The sequence below is a fragment of the Oxyura jamaicensis genome, chromosome 13, assembly GCF_011077185.1.
Source record: "Oxyura jamaicensis isolate SHBP4307 breed ruddy duck chromosome 13, BPBGC_Ojam_1.0, whole genome shotgun sequence".
Classification (NCBI taxonomy): domain Eukaryota; kingdom Metazoa; phylum Chordata; class Aves; order Anseriformes; family Anatidae; genus Oxyura; species Oxyura jamaicensis.
Genome location: NC_048905.1, coordinates 11181856 through 11195198, shown reverse-complemented (window position 1 = coordinate 11195198; position 13343 = coordinate 11181856). Strand labels below are relative to the sequence as shown.

Genomic DNA, 13343 nt, shown 5'->3' with positions numbered 1-13343 from the left:
GAAAAAAATAAACAGCAACATCCTGGAGCAATGTCCCCACTTCTAAAAATGTCCTGCATTTCTGCACTCCTCAGCATACCTGACAGAGGGAGGGCACAATTAAAATAATTGATTGGAGCTGGGCAAGAGCTGTGCTTCCTCATCTTGGTTAACAGGGACCCAATGAGCCTAGCACCTGAGCAGCCTGATCTTATAAAGGTTTTGGGAGGAACAGAAGGGAGATGGCAACTGAGATGTGTTTCTGGGAGGTTCCCCCCCCCCCCCCCCCCAGCTGTGAAATTTTGCTTCTGCTTAGATGTAGGAGTGTAGAGAGGTGCTTGAGAATTAGCCATCCATGTTGTCATTAAATTCCTCTTCTCCTGGGGAAGCTGCAGAAGAGGTGAGGGGGTGGCATGTGTACGTGTCGGGTTTGTGAGGTTTCAAAGGGGAAGTGTTGGTTTGGAGCAATGCTGGGCTGGGTCCTCCTGGGTTCCTAATGGTCACCTCCATCATGAGGGTCTGTTCCTCCTCTCCCATCTCTTTGCAACTTTCCTGCTGGTTATGCTGGGACTTTTCACCTCTGGAAAGAGCCCCTTGGGATGACTCATCGTGCCCCCTTGTCCCGTGAGATAGGAAAGCTGGTGTGGCTGCTGTGGGAAGCCAGGAAGTGGGAGCTGAAGCGGAGCTATTCTGAAATAAGTGCTTAGGAATGCTCTGACCTCTTGCCTTGCTGAAGCACCATTTTTTTTTTTTTTTTTTAATTTATACATTTTCTTCATAGAACATATTAAAAGAGCTGTTTGTACATAACCTTAATCTGTGTACACACATACACAGATTCAGCCTGGGAGGGGGGGAGAGGAAAAAGGATCATGGTTCTGCCAATTGTAGGCGTTCTGGGCTCTAGACAGCTGTGACAAACTGCAGCCTTTTTACTACCTTAAAAAACATAATGGACCACTTTTGTAATTTTAGCTGTAAATGCACTTCTGCTGTATCACAGGACAGTGCTTCAGTATGAGGAAAGAGAGAAATATAAGAACTGCAGAAATAATGTGGTGACAGGCCAAAGAACAGAGCTTATAACACACCCACAGAGTGTTTCCTGTGAAAACAATATTCTCCCAGTTCTGTCTGAGATGCTCTTGTTGCCTGCTTTAAGGAGTAATTTCTCAGAGCTGTATTTTAGATGTTCAGATCTTGTAAACTCTTCACAGTTTAATACATTGGAACTTTTCTGTTTTCTGAGTTTGAGTCACTGGATTAAAATTGCACCCACCACCAGAGTCATCAACATTACTGTTAACTTCCCATCTTCTCTTATCCCAGGCTCTACATAATAACCCGTGATCAGGATCCCAGTGACGTGCTGCACAGACAATTGAAGAAGCTCGTAGATCTGTCTTTCCAAGATTTGGACAAAGTAGATAAATAAGGTGAGAGTTGCACGTGCATAAAAGTGAATTTACACAAAGTCTCATGAAGTAGCAGAAGTGTTTGTGGCATGTGGTCATGGCCTGAAAAGAAAGGTGAAGACTGATGGTGTCCTGGGACTGGGAGAGGGAAGGATTGTAGGAAGGGTGGCTGCTGATGTCACACAACCACTATAAAGCAGAAGCACAAAATCCTGGGTTTTGTGGAGCACCTCCTAACTGCAGACTGGGCTGACTGCTGAATCTAGTCAGGAAAGAATTCTCCTGGATGAAGTTACCAGGGTTGTTGTCATTGCAGCTATAGCACTCAGGTAGGATTTCCTGGGCACATCTCACCCACTGAATCCCTGTCCCAGACTAGGTGTTGCTGGCACTCAGTCTCCTGTTGCAATCGCAACACCCCAATGGCAGACGCCATGCTGCTGGTGGCAGGCCCTGTGGGGCGCTGCAGGCCCCGTGAGGTGTAAAGGGCTCAGCTGAGGCATGCAAGGGCTCCTAATTTAAGTCTGTCAACTGGAGGTTGAAGGAAATATTGACTCAAACAAGAAGCTGAGTTGTAGCTGTGTTGGGCTTTATGTTGTCACTGGCTGGTCAGTAGAGATGGATCATGAGGTAAGTTGCGAGGCAGAAAAAGGCTTTGGAAGGGCTTCATTAGCACCATCAAACTATGAGGCCCTGCTGGCCGTTAAATGCTCTGGTAACTTACGCAGCCAGGAAGGTGGTAGTTTTGGGGGAGCCTGAAAGTCCAACGCTGTTCTTTGGGAGACCCTGGTGTTTAAGTGAGACCAAGTTGGGCTGCACTAAATGGAGCTTGGGATGTGGAATCTGAGCAGGAGGAGATTTTAGGTTGCTTAAGTCTTTTAACAGAAATCTCAAGGAAAAACAGCTATAAACTGAAACATTTCACTCTAAGTCAGTAAAACTGATCTGTTTTTTGTTTGAAAAAACCCTTTAACCTACTAAAACAAACATCTCAAATTCCATAAGAAAGCCAGGCTTTTCTTTCCATAGGGCTTACTGGCAGATGGTACCCTTTGCCTTCCCTGCCTTGTTGAAAGGGATGCTGACTTTTCAAACACCTATTTCTGGTACAGGTCTTCCTAAGAGTGTTTGGATCTGCATGCAATCTGAATGGTAGTGGCTAAAGTAGTCCATATAGCTCCTTGTCAGGAGAATGTGGGGCTGGGTGTCCCAGGAGGCCATTTTGTCCCTTGTTCCAAGAAACTTGCTGTTCTACCCCAGGCCTGAGCACCTGCGTTAATCTGCCCCTGCATTCTGATTTGGATGGTAGAGAAGGATGGAGCTGCAAGGGATGGAGGAGAGGGAATATATTTCTTTCCTCCCAACTTACAGTTTTGGATACTTACAGACATCTGTTATTTACCCTTCTCCCCTTTCTTCTTAAGCCTTGAGGTTTGGGCATAATGTTTTTATATTGCTTCAGAAATCAATCTGTTTGGTAACCTGACTGGGAATAAGTAATGCAGCTACATACTTCTGAATCGTTATATGTGCACGATCTGTTTGTACGATATGCTCCAGTCTTCCTAACATCTGGTTCTAGCCAGTTGCTATCAGCCCCTTGGTTTTATAAGCACTAAATTCACTCAGTTTTTAATGCAGGGAAAAAAAAAATACAGCCCAAAGAGCATAACATTTACAAGCATTTTCTGTGGGAGTGGAGACAGGAGGCCAAGTTCTGCTCTCAGACAGAGTCCAGCCTTTGCATTTTTGGGTGGGCCTCAGAAACCTTTTTTTTTTTTTTTTTTTTTCCTTGGGATACCTCCTTTTCAGCCAAACTAAACCGATTCCTGTCAACTATTATCACTCCAGTATGAATGGGTTTGGCATAGAGACTCGAGGGAGAGTCAGCAAGATGGTTTTTTGGGATGTTCATCAAATAATAACTGAAGTGTTATACATAGAGTATGCATGTGTGCCTTGACTTCTGGGAAGGGGCAGACAGGGTTCATGTGGTTTCACATTTCTGGTGGCCTAGCCTGCCTCCTTTCACACCTGATGTACATTAGCTGCTGTGTTCAGTGGAGATGACACATGACTACCGCAGCAGGCTGCACAATTTCTACCCATCAGGGTGTGCCTAGGCAGGCTGTGGCATCCCAGGGCACATCTCTGGGTGGCTTTTTCAGTGTAGCTTTGAACATGCAAGGGAAGAACTGTGTACTCGAGAGACTTGTGCTCAGGACCAGTGGAGACAATTGAGGGTGGATTTTCATTGAGCACATATGGCAGAGGATGATCCAAAAGCAGAAGGCAGCCTGACAAGTTCATTGAAATCTCTCCATAAGAAAACCAAGCATCAACAAACCTGCTGCTGCCAAGCCAGTTGCTGACACAAAGATAAAAAGAAAGCCCATCAATAACAAGATATGCAAAAGCACTCAAATCTTGGAAAACCCAAACCCACATTATCCACATACAGCTTACAAGAGGGTTGAACAGCTGCTGGCTTGCCATTGAAGCAAAATTACCTTTTTAATGTTGTGTTATCCTTTGTCCTCTCATCTGAGTTTGGTGTTCACCCTCTCCTCTTGTGTTAAGACTCTAAGGTCAGAGAGAGACTCAAAGGGATGAGAACTGTTCTTAAATAATTTGAATAATAACTGTCCTGAAAAAACTGAATCAGATCTTTAAAACTTAGTAATGATCATTCTAATACAAATATCAACTACCAGTGGTTGGTTTGCTCAGCAACTGGAAGGGGACTGCATTTGGGGGAGAGAGGGAAACAGCAAACCAGAAATTGCTCATACTTCAAGTCACTGAAAGGCCACATTCACATATGGATGAAATTTGGCTCTGGAATAACATAATGTAGTTATAAGTGGAATAAATCTGGCCTACTAATTCTTTTTCTGCCTGTTTTGTTTTAAAAGACAAACTATCTTCATTTCACATACACACATAAAACATGGGTAGCTGAAGCAGGTAACTGTGTAAGTCTCTGAGAAGGACTTGCTGGGTTATTTTGGCAGTGCTCCGCTTTCTGCAGAGGATCAGAGTGAACAGACATGACCCTTGTAGAGGTCCTGCCTGACAGTTCCTGAACCGAGACTGGTAATGGTGTGGCACTAATTCAGCTGCTGCAGAATTGCATATAGGTTTCCACAGTTATTTTTCTGTTGTTACCAAACACTCAGAGTAAGGCTGTGCTGTGGTCATATAGACAGGAAAATGACATCATGCTAAAAACCACTAATTCAAAAGCATTGGAATCTGAAAGGCAAAGTATTCTAATTAGGAAGAAAAAACATTGACAGTTGAAATGGAGAAACTTCTTGGATTGTTATTATTTTCAAATCTTCCCCTGGCTTCCCTTTCAGCCAAAGCTGTGACAAGTGCATTGGAGTCGATAATAAACATACACCTATGAGGTCACTATTAGGATTTCTAATCTAAATAAATAAATAAATATGGATGAAGCTTCCTGTCTCCAGGGATCCAGCACTTGAGAACAGCACAGACTGCTCTACAGTACAGGGTCACTGTAGAAGTGTTTTTTTGTTTGTTTTGTTTTGTTTATTTTTTTCTTCTGTTTAGCATAGCTATTTTTTTCCATTATTTGAAAATACAAACCAGCCTTATTTTATACTTCTCCTCCCTCCAAGGTTGGTAGGTGGTAATGATAGACGTGGGGATGGTGATGCTTTGTAGGGATTATTCACTGTGTGGGAAAAAACAGAATTACTCACAGCAGCCACACTGCTTGAGGAGGTCAACAGATGTGACCAGCTCATCCTGCTGTGGATGACTACAGCTGGCTAGAGAAATGTTGAAGAAACCATGTTGTATTGACTGTCAGGTTCTGCGTGTCTCGATGCTGCTGCACCTTCTGGAAGCAAGTCAACTTTGTTTTGGGAAGAAAACTGTGGAGGAATTCCAACGATGTTAAAACTGACATTGAGACACACACACAAAAAATGTTTCTTAATCTGAAACAACATTAAGTTCTTAGTATTTTATTTCAAGTGTTCTAAATGGAAATTAGTTGAAACAGAAATTAAGTATTTCACTTAATCCAGGAAAGCTGCTCGTATTTTTTTCCATAGAAACTTCTGCAGAGAAGTGAATTTTGAGGGAAGTGGAGGGCATTGGCATTAGAAAAAAACAACACTTTGAACTCAAAATTTTAAGAACTCAAAATTATAAATTCTTTGATAAATGCACTTTCCATCCTTGAACCTGATCAGCTCGTTTCCTACTTGAGACAAAGTCATTGCTCAAATCCATCAAAGCCTACCCTCATCTTTCCCCCAAATGATATATCCATAATTCCCAAAGATTCATTGCAGAAGCTCGTGCCTACAGAGACACTTGAACCAATGCCATGTGTCATCCCCACTCTAGAAATTCTGTTTGAGTAGTCCTTTGTTTTTGCATGATCAGTTACATTGCAAGTTAGGCAAATGGGTTCTCCATCTCTGTCCTCTGCCCCCGCTCACTTTACCACTATCCCCATCTGGAGAATAATATAATGAGAACAGTTATAGAGGTTGTTGCAAGGAATCACCTACTATCGTGCACCTGCCGACAGGGCGGATTAACTGTCTGGTTCTTTTAGGAACAGAATAAATCCTGACATATTTTGAAAATGCATCCTTACTTGCTTCTGAATTTCTGTTCTGCTCGGTTTCATCTCAGTCATAGCTAGTTTTCTAAAAGTGCCACTATTCATATTGAATTTGCACCTTGCAAGCACCTGCAGGCTTATTGCTTGGCATGGACTGTTCTTTATTGATTTGATTTTTCTTTTTCTTTTGTATTTTGTTTTATAACATTTCATGGTGTAAACAGCAACTTTACGGGTCCTGGGCCAGACAACTAATTGGTTTCACATCTCTTTGAGCAGAGTCTTTGCTGGTTCTTGCTTATTTCTTTTTCTTTTCAGAAATGAAAGCAAGAAGCCGCTTGATAATGTGATAGTACCATTCACTGATTCCTACAACTGAACAGGTTCTGCCCCTGTGCAGACCACTGAGGTCATTTTGTCACTGAGAGCTGGGAGAGGGCAGGTCGCATGAGGTCCTCTAGACTACCTGTTCCATGCAGCAAAGAGGGTCTTTTCCAGTAAGAGTGGGAACAAGACTTGGCCCTGAATGGGATATTAAATGCACAGATAGATTTGAAGGGCAGTGCAGGAAATTCAGCTGTGCCACTGCAGTAAAGCAGATCCATGGAGAACCAGGCTGGGTGTGGAGTACATCTGTTCTGTAGGGCAATGGGCAGGCAAACCTTAAAGCAGCCCTCAATATTTTGGGGACCTAATAAAAAAAAAAAAAAAAAAAAAAAAAAAAAAAGAAAAACAGGGCTATTATTACATATCTGCAGGTGGTCTGACTAATTGAAATAAAGTTGTATTGCAGATATATACATCATGTTTAATGTTACTGATGTTTATTGAACTACTCATATTGCAATTAGAAGACAAATAATCAAAATTCTGCCTACTTTCCACTGCAGTTCTTTTCAAATTGCTATAACAGCTATCACTACACGTAAACAGTGTCCCCTTTGTCAAATGATCTTAGCCGCTGTTTGGAGATGTGATTATAAATTAGAACCCTTGCAATTTTTCTATATTTATTTTTTAATGAATTGTTGGTGACTTCATGTATCCTCCATTATAGTTCATTTTAACTGCTAGAGGGTGAGCTGTCAACGGACCTGATCCGATGCCAGTTGAAGTTTATGGGAATCTTTCAATGGATGTCAATCTGCTTTGAATCAAAATGATCACCTCAGTGTTTCTTCTGTGCTTTCACGGTATGTGAGGTAAACTGTCAAAGGCTTTGGCTATAACACGGGGAAGGGCTGTAACAGAGCTGCCTGGATTCAGGGCAAAGTCATGCCTGTTACAAATGGTGCTTCAGCAAAGAATAGAGTTCAGCCTTGTTACATCCAGATAAACAAATTGTGGCTTCCCAGTAACTGCTGTTCCAGTTCTGATGGCAGACTTAATGTTTTCCTAACCTTTTTTAAAACAGACATTTTAAAAAGTGAAAAACAGATTTCTGTATTTTTAAATTGCAATTAAGTGATGAATTTATGCATACCTGCATATTCATTTACTACAGTTACTGTTTTGGAAACTAAACATGCCCTGACAATATTGTGTCTCCAGCTTTGACGTATGTGACAAGCGGGCTTTTCTAGAGACTATTTAAGAAAATGAATGTTGGGATTTTATCACTAGTTTACTTTTGCCATCTGATAATGACAATGGTGCTTGGTTATGGGGAACAAAAGTCAGACGAAATAAGACATTCTAGTTAACAGCATATGCTGTTCTTCATGGTACTTAAGACACACACGAACAACAATAAAACAGCTTTAGGTGAAGGGCCAGTGAATGAGAACACTAGGCTTCATTCTTTTTCCTTCGGAATAAATTCCCTTCTGTCTGCAAGCATCTCATTTGCTGTTTGTACAGAAAGTCCTTTGTTAGTCATTTCTCATTACAGCTATTGATAAGGCTTGTCCAAAAACATGCCAAAGTGCTTTTGTAAGTTAGATATTTTACATCAAGTACCAACAGCTAGTAATCATATAGTGGGTCTCTCTTAAAAACTTTTTCACTCTTGCATTTTTATTTAGATAACATTGCTGTGATATTTACAGCAAGGGAATAGAATGAATACTTCAGTGTGGTGTTTAGTCAGAAAAGCAGCTGAGAATGCTTTAACTGTTATGAAGGAAACTTGACTTTAATTAACATGATTTCAAATTTGCTGCTTGTACAAGAATGGGTGTCATGTATGACAGGAACATTTGCTTCAGTGAAAATAGTATTGAAGATAGGAACAACTTTTTTCTTTGTTTGTAAGATATGGTCAGAGACAGATATATTTAGTGAATAGTATTTTTTCACATTTATACAGCTTTAAGCCTGTGAACATGTTAACAGTTCATTTGAATATTTATATATATATGCAAAGTAATTCTCTAAGTCTGATCTCTCTTGCAAACCTTTGCACATTTGTTTGCAATTTGCAATTTCTGTATTTTCCAATATTGTTTATCCATTGCCAGTCTAAAATCAGCATTGATATGGAAAAGTGATTGTTGGGAATGGTTATTAGCTATTTCTCATAATACTAAACAGTACCAAATGAAATGATTGTGCAACAGGCTGTAAACAAACAAAACCCACTTTTTCATGCAATGTGTAATTAAATTGTGGAACTCATTGCCACAGGATGTTTCAGATATCTAAAGTAAAAAGTTCAAAAAGCGACTAAGTGAATGGAAGCAAAGGTCTCTAAAGGGCTATTAAATGAGATGACGCAGATGTAGGCTACAGCTCAGGAAGTCCTTAAACCACAAATTACTTGAAATGGAGAAGATACAGAGAATTTCATACTTGTCTCACTTCTGATACTTTCTCCTAAATGCCCATTACTGGCCCCTGGCAAAGACAGGATATTGTGCTGAGTGGGCCTTTGGCATGACCTGGTCCATTCTTTGTATGTGCCGGTGACAAAAACACACCCTGTCCCCCGGGGAGCACAAGAAGGTACATCCTCAGGCACAGGGAAAGGAGCAGAGGTTCTCATTCAGGTTAGACACAAAGATATTTTTTTCAGGTGTGAATAGTGTAAAAAACCCTCTCCTTTTAGGCACATCAGATGTCTGCAGGTCTCCAGCTGCCATGCAGTGAAGTTCCTTGGCCTCTGCCAGTTCCTTTAAGCTCAGCTGTTTGGGGAGAGAAAATTAGAGGATGTTATGTATCAGGTTGGAAAATGGCTGTGTTCTTGGGAAAAGCCTCCAAGAGTACGGTGTGAGAACCACAAATGGAAAAATTGTGGTAAGCTGTTGCTGTACTAAGAGCAAGAGGAGGTGACAGCCTGGCTAAATTACTCATTATCTCTGCTCTGATGGCCATGCTATGGCACAGAGTCCTTCAGGTCCCACCTAAAGTCAGGTCCCATTTACTTCAGTAGCACATCTGTCTCCCAAGGGTTTCCTTGTCTAGAAAAGCTAATCATGGGCTGAAGAAAAAGATGAGGAAATAATGCGATCCTTACCCTTACTTTAGAAATTTCAGTCTCAAGTTCAGACAATTGAAGTGACTCTAAAGAACATTGGATTTGGGGGATTTTTCTAATTTTTTTTTTTTAGGGAACATGAGACATTTTCTTTGGCAGTAGTTGTGATGCAGAGTAATGAAGATGGTATTTGCTTTTATTTTAGAGCAAAACCATGCATCTCCCTTGAAGAAGCAGGTTAGGTGTATCAGCCTCCATCCAGCCTATTTTAAATTGACTGTAAGGAGACCAGTTGTGGGAAGCAAAAGACCTCCTCTCCTGAAAATAGATGTTAAGCTTCCCCCGTTGGCTACAAAGCAGAACAGTTCAATTTCAGCCTCCAGCTGCCAAGGGCACCTATGAGCATTTTCCTACCACAGACATTTTGCAGGCAATGTGGAAAACATGCCACATGCCAAAGGCATTAAAAGAAGGAGCCAATCATGAATAATTCATTTGGAATCCACTATAATGACACTAGTCATAATGAAGCCTAAGCTGGTATTAACATGTGGGTAATAGGTACAGTACTTCCTGAGGAATCACCCTTAATAAGGAGGGAGTATTAGGGAGAGCTTAGAAAAGGAAAGCTCTTTCTACCATCATGATGCTCCAGTCCAGAGGCAGAAGTGTCTGATTGTCTCCAGGAAAACATACAAGCTGTGTTGGTTATGTCTTCAGGATCCTAGTTTAAAAAGATTGCTTACAAGATGACTTTACGGCAGCTGCTCAGAGCAGCAGTAGATGTGCCAGTAGAAGTGCTGGTTCAAATGAATAAGCAGTCTGATCATATTTCTGTTCCCTTCTTCTTCTTCTTCCAGCAAGCTTCCGTGCAAATGAGGTGTTTTTGCATTTGTTTCACAGCTGCTGGGGGAACAGGAGCATGTGTTGTTGCTTGAGGAGAGAATAGGGTTGGTGTTTGGGGCTGGCCTTTGTCCTGGCTGGTCTGCAGGGGGGCAGAGCCTGGAGTCCCCAAAGGGAGGTGAGGCACTGCCCTGGCACGCGGTCATTCACCACACCAGTGACTCACCAGGAAAGGAGAAACCTGTACTGTACGGCTTCAGTAATGAGGTGATCCAGAATCAGTCAAGCCCTTAAGGATGTGCTTATGCTCTACTGAAAGCCTGTGATGATGAGTTTGGGGCTTTGCTGTAGACTGAAATACCTGAGCAGTAATATGTGTTTAGAGTTCAGTGCTCTTGAACTGGGACCGTAATCAAAAGCAGAGGAAGGGTAAATGGCCTTTCATGGGCCACTCTAGTTGAAATATGTTTGCATAAATTTGTTACCAGAGTCAATCCACAGAACAAGATGTGAATGATTCAGAAATAGGTGTAAGGGCTAAACCATTGAGGCAAAATAATTTGCTTTGCTTTAGCCAAGATCGTTCTAAATCCCAGCTTTGTGCAGTCAAGTTAGACCAGCACAAGCTCTTAGTTCACCGAACAGACAGGTTTACAGCACAATTTTTGTCATCCCTTCAGTTTCCATAATCCTTATACACTGACCACGGAGCACTTGCTGAAGATGCCTTGAACTACAAAAGCAATCTGTGCAGCAAATGAAGATCCCACAACATGCAATTACAAGACCTTTGCCTTATGAGGTGGAACTAATTAACACAAACACTAAAATCACCATAAAAGTTAACAATAGTTATTTAGTACAATCAAGCCCTGCAAAGTATGCAGTTGTAATACCACACATGTAATTCTCAGGTGCACCAATACACATGGCTCAGTGGGCAGGGCCAGGAGGACGCCACACCGGTCTGTTGGAGTCTTCCCTGCTGCACAGGATTATTTGTGCACCAAGCAGTACAGCTCTATTTCTTCAGTTTAAGAACTTGCAGAATAAAGGAGAGAAGAAAGAACAGTATTGTTCCTCTTTCCTTTATTTTCTGACACCAGAACTACAGGTGTGAAAAAAACAAAGGGCTTGACATTTACCATTCATAAATTCTGCAGAAACAGAGATCCAGGCTCTGAAGCTGTAGGAGTGAAAGAATACAAAGTTCAACACCTGCTGACACTTGTCTTGAAAGGAGAGTGTCAGAGACAAATCCTGACAGTTAGGACTGAGTGCCCAAGAGAAGTGTCAGGTTCCAGATCTTTTACAGCATGAATAAGATAGGTCTTCTATTGTGAGCCTGCAGAGATGCCAGGACCTGCACATGTCTGGACACAAAAAGGACAAAGCCCTTTTTTCCCTCCTTGAAGGTTATGACTCATCTGGGCTTGGTAGGGACCCTGCAGTCATCACAAGGCTGCCCCTCAACCCACCCTGTTCCAGGCATACCCAAGGGCCATTCATTGTCATGAAAGTGTTTTTTTTTTTTTTTTTTTTTTTTTTTTTTTTTTAATAAGATTATCCCAGGTTATGATACCTGCCAGGATACTTGTTACAACTCATGGAATGACTTTCTGTTCACATTAAAAATGGGACTTGCTCAGAGGTGACATTCTGGGTGGATTCCCCATTGCTGATGAGGCTGTGTGTGTGTTTGCAGGGGACACCCGGACTTCGTGCTTGAGAATTTACTGCATCAGCGGTACCAACGCTCAGGGAAGACCAGTGACTGCAAGTTCAAGAATGCTGAATTTTCCAAGGTAAACATCAGAAAATAGATGTATATTTTTATCCAAAGCATTGCCCCTTGAGTCATGTCAGGCAAACACAGGTTCTTCAGGGAATTCTAGTTCAGGTTTCTATGAAGTATTGGATGATTGCCTCTGTTTTATCTTCCTCATCTTCACTGTTAACAATACAATCTGGCTAGGCCCTGGGGATTTAAACCTTTCAATGTCAGTAAATCAAGGTAATTCTGATAATTTAAAACTTTTATTTTTCTTCGCATTGTCAGTTATGGTATGATCCTTTACTAGATGACCATATGATACAAGCAAAGCATTCTTTGGAAGATGTTGAACCTGGGTGGGGTTTGTTATGGAGTAAGGGCAGATGAGGATTTGGATTTCCTTTCTTTTGAATGCAAAATCTTCCCCCCCCCACCACCCCCCCCCGGGAATCTGCTAGAACTTTCTCCTTGCTACATTCACTTTGCTTTGCTCAGATTGGACAAAAATGGTTGAGATCATTACTTATGCAAGTAATTCAGACCTACTGCTGATTACAGAAATCATATGTAGCTGCAAACATCTTTAATTCCATTAACTTTAAACAAAACAATTAGCAGTTTAACTGAGCTTCACAACAACTTTTTAAAAAGTGATGGCTTTCCCAATTTTACAGATGTTAATTTGTGGCGTACAGATGATGTGATTTACTGACGGTGACACACTGAATGTGCAGTAGAGCCAGAAAATGGTTCCAAGACTCTGATGAGGACATGAGCAAGCTGTCTCAACAGAGAAATATTTGCACCAAAAATAGAGCTCAGCCAAACATTATTTTGGTGTGGGTGGGAAAGTGTGTTTCATTGCATTTGTCATTTATGGAGAAAACTGTAACAAAAAGCAACCCAAATCATTATTTTAATGTCAAATTTTAATTTTGAATTTTGAGAATGCTTGTGTTAATAATTTCCCATTTATCCAAGTGATTTTCACCTGTGATTGTGTTGGAATTAATTTTACTTTGGAAATTGGAATCTTGTTTCCTTTCTTTCATTCCCATAATGTCCTATTTTATTTTTGCTTCTTTTTCTAAAGAAGCAAAACTACATTATTTTTGCTTCTTTTTCTAAATTGCTGCATGCTCTTCTCTGTGTATTTGAAGTTCTCCACTAGGCCTCCCTGTGATGGATGTTTAATTTTTTTTTTTTTAATGTTCCATTTAAGTCTTTTGAATGAAATATGGTATCTGAAAAAAAGAGTGTGACTTTCAGTTAAGACTAGATAATGCTGAATCCCTTTGAGTTTGTGAA

At 41.1% G+C, this 13343-nt stretch overlaps 1 long non-coding RNA gene across 2 annotated transcripts; it reads left to right on the top strand.

Annotated features, from left to right (window-relative positions):
* Positions 1–271: 271 nt before the first annotated feature.
* LOC118173959 lies at positions 272–13061 on the top strand. Of its 2 annotated transcripts, none has more exons than XR_004754475.1 (4): positions 272–379; positions 1309–1415; positions 11967–12066; positions 12710–13061. It is a non-coding gene; the product is annotated as an uncharacterized LOC118173959 (long non-coding RNA). The 2 variants fall into 2 exon arrangements; XR_004754476.1 differs by having other exon boundaries at positions 276–407.
* Positions 13062–13343: the final 282 nt, after the last annotated feature.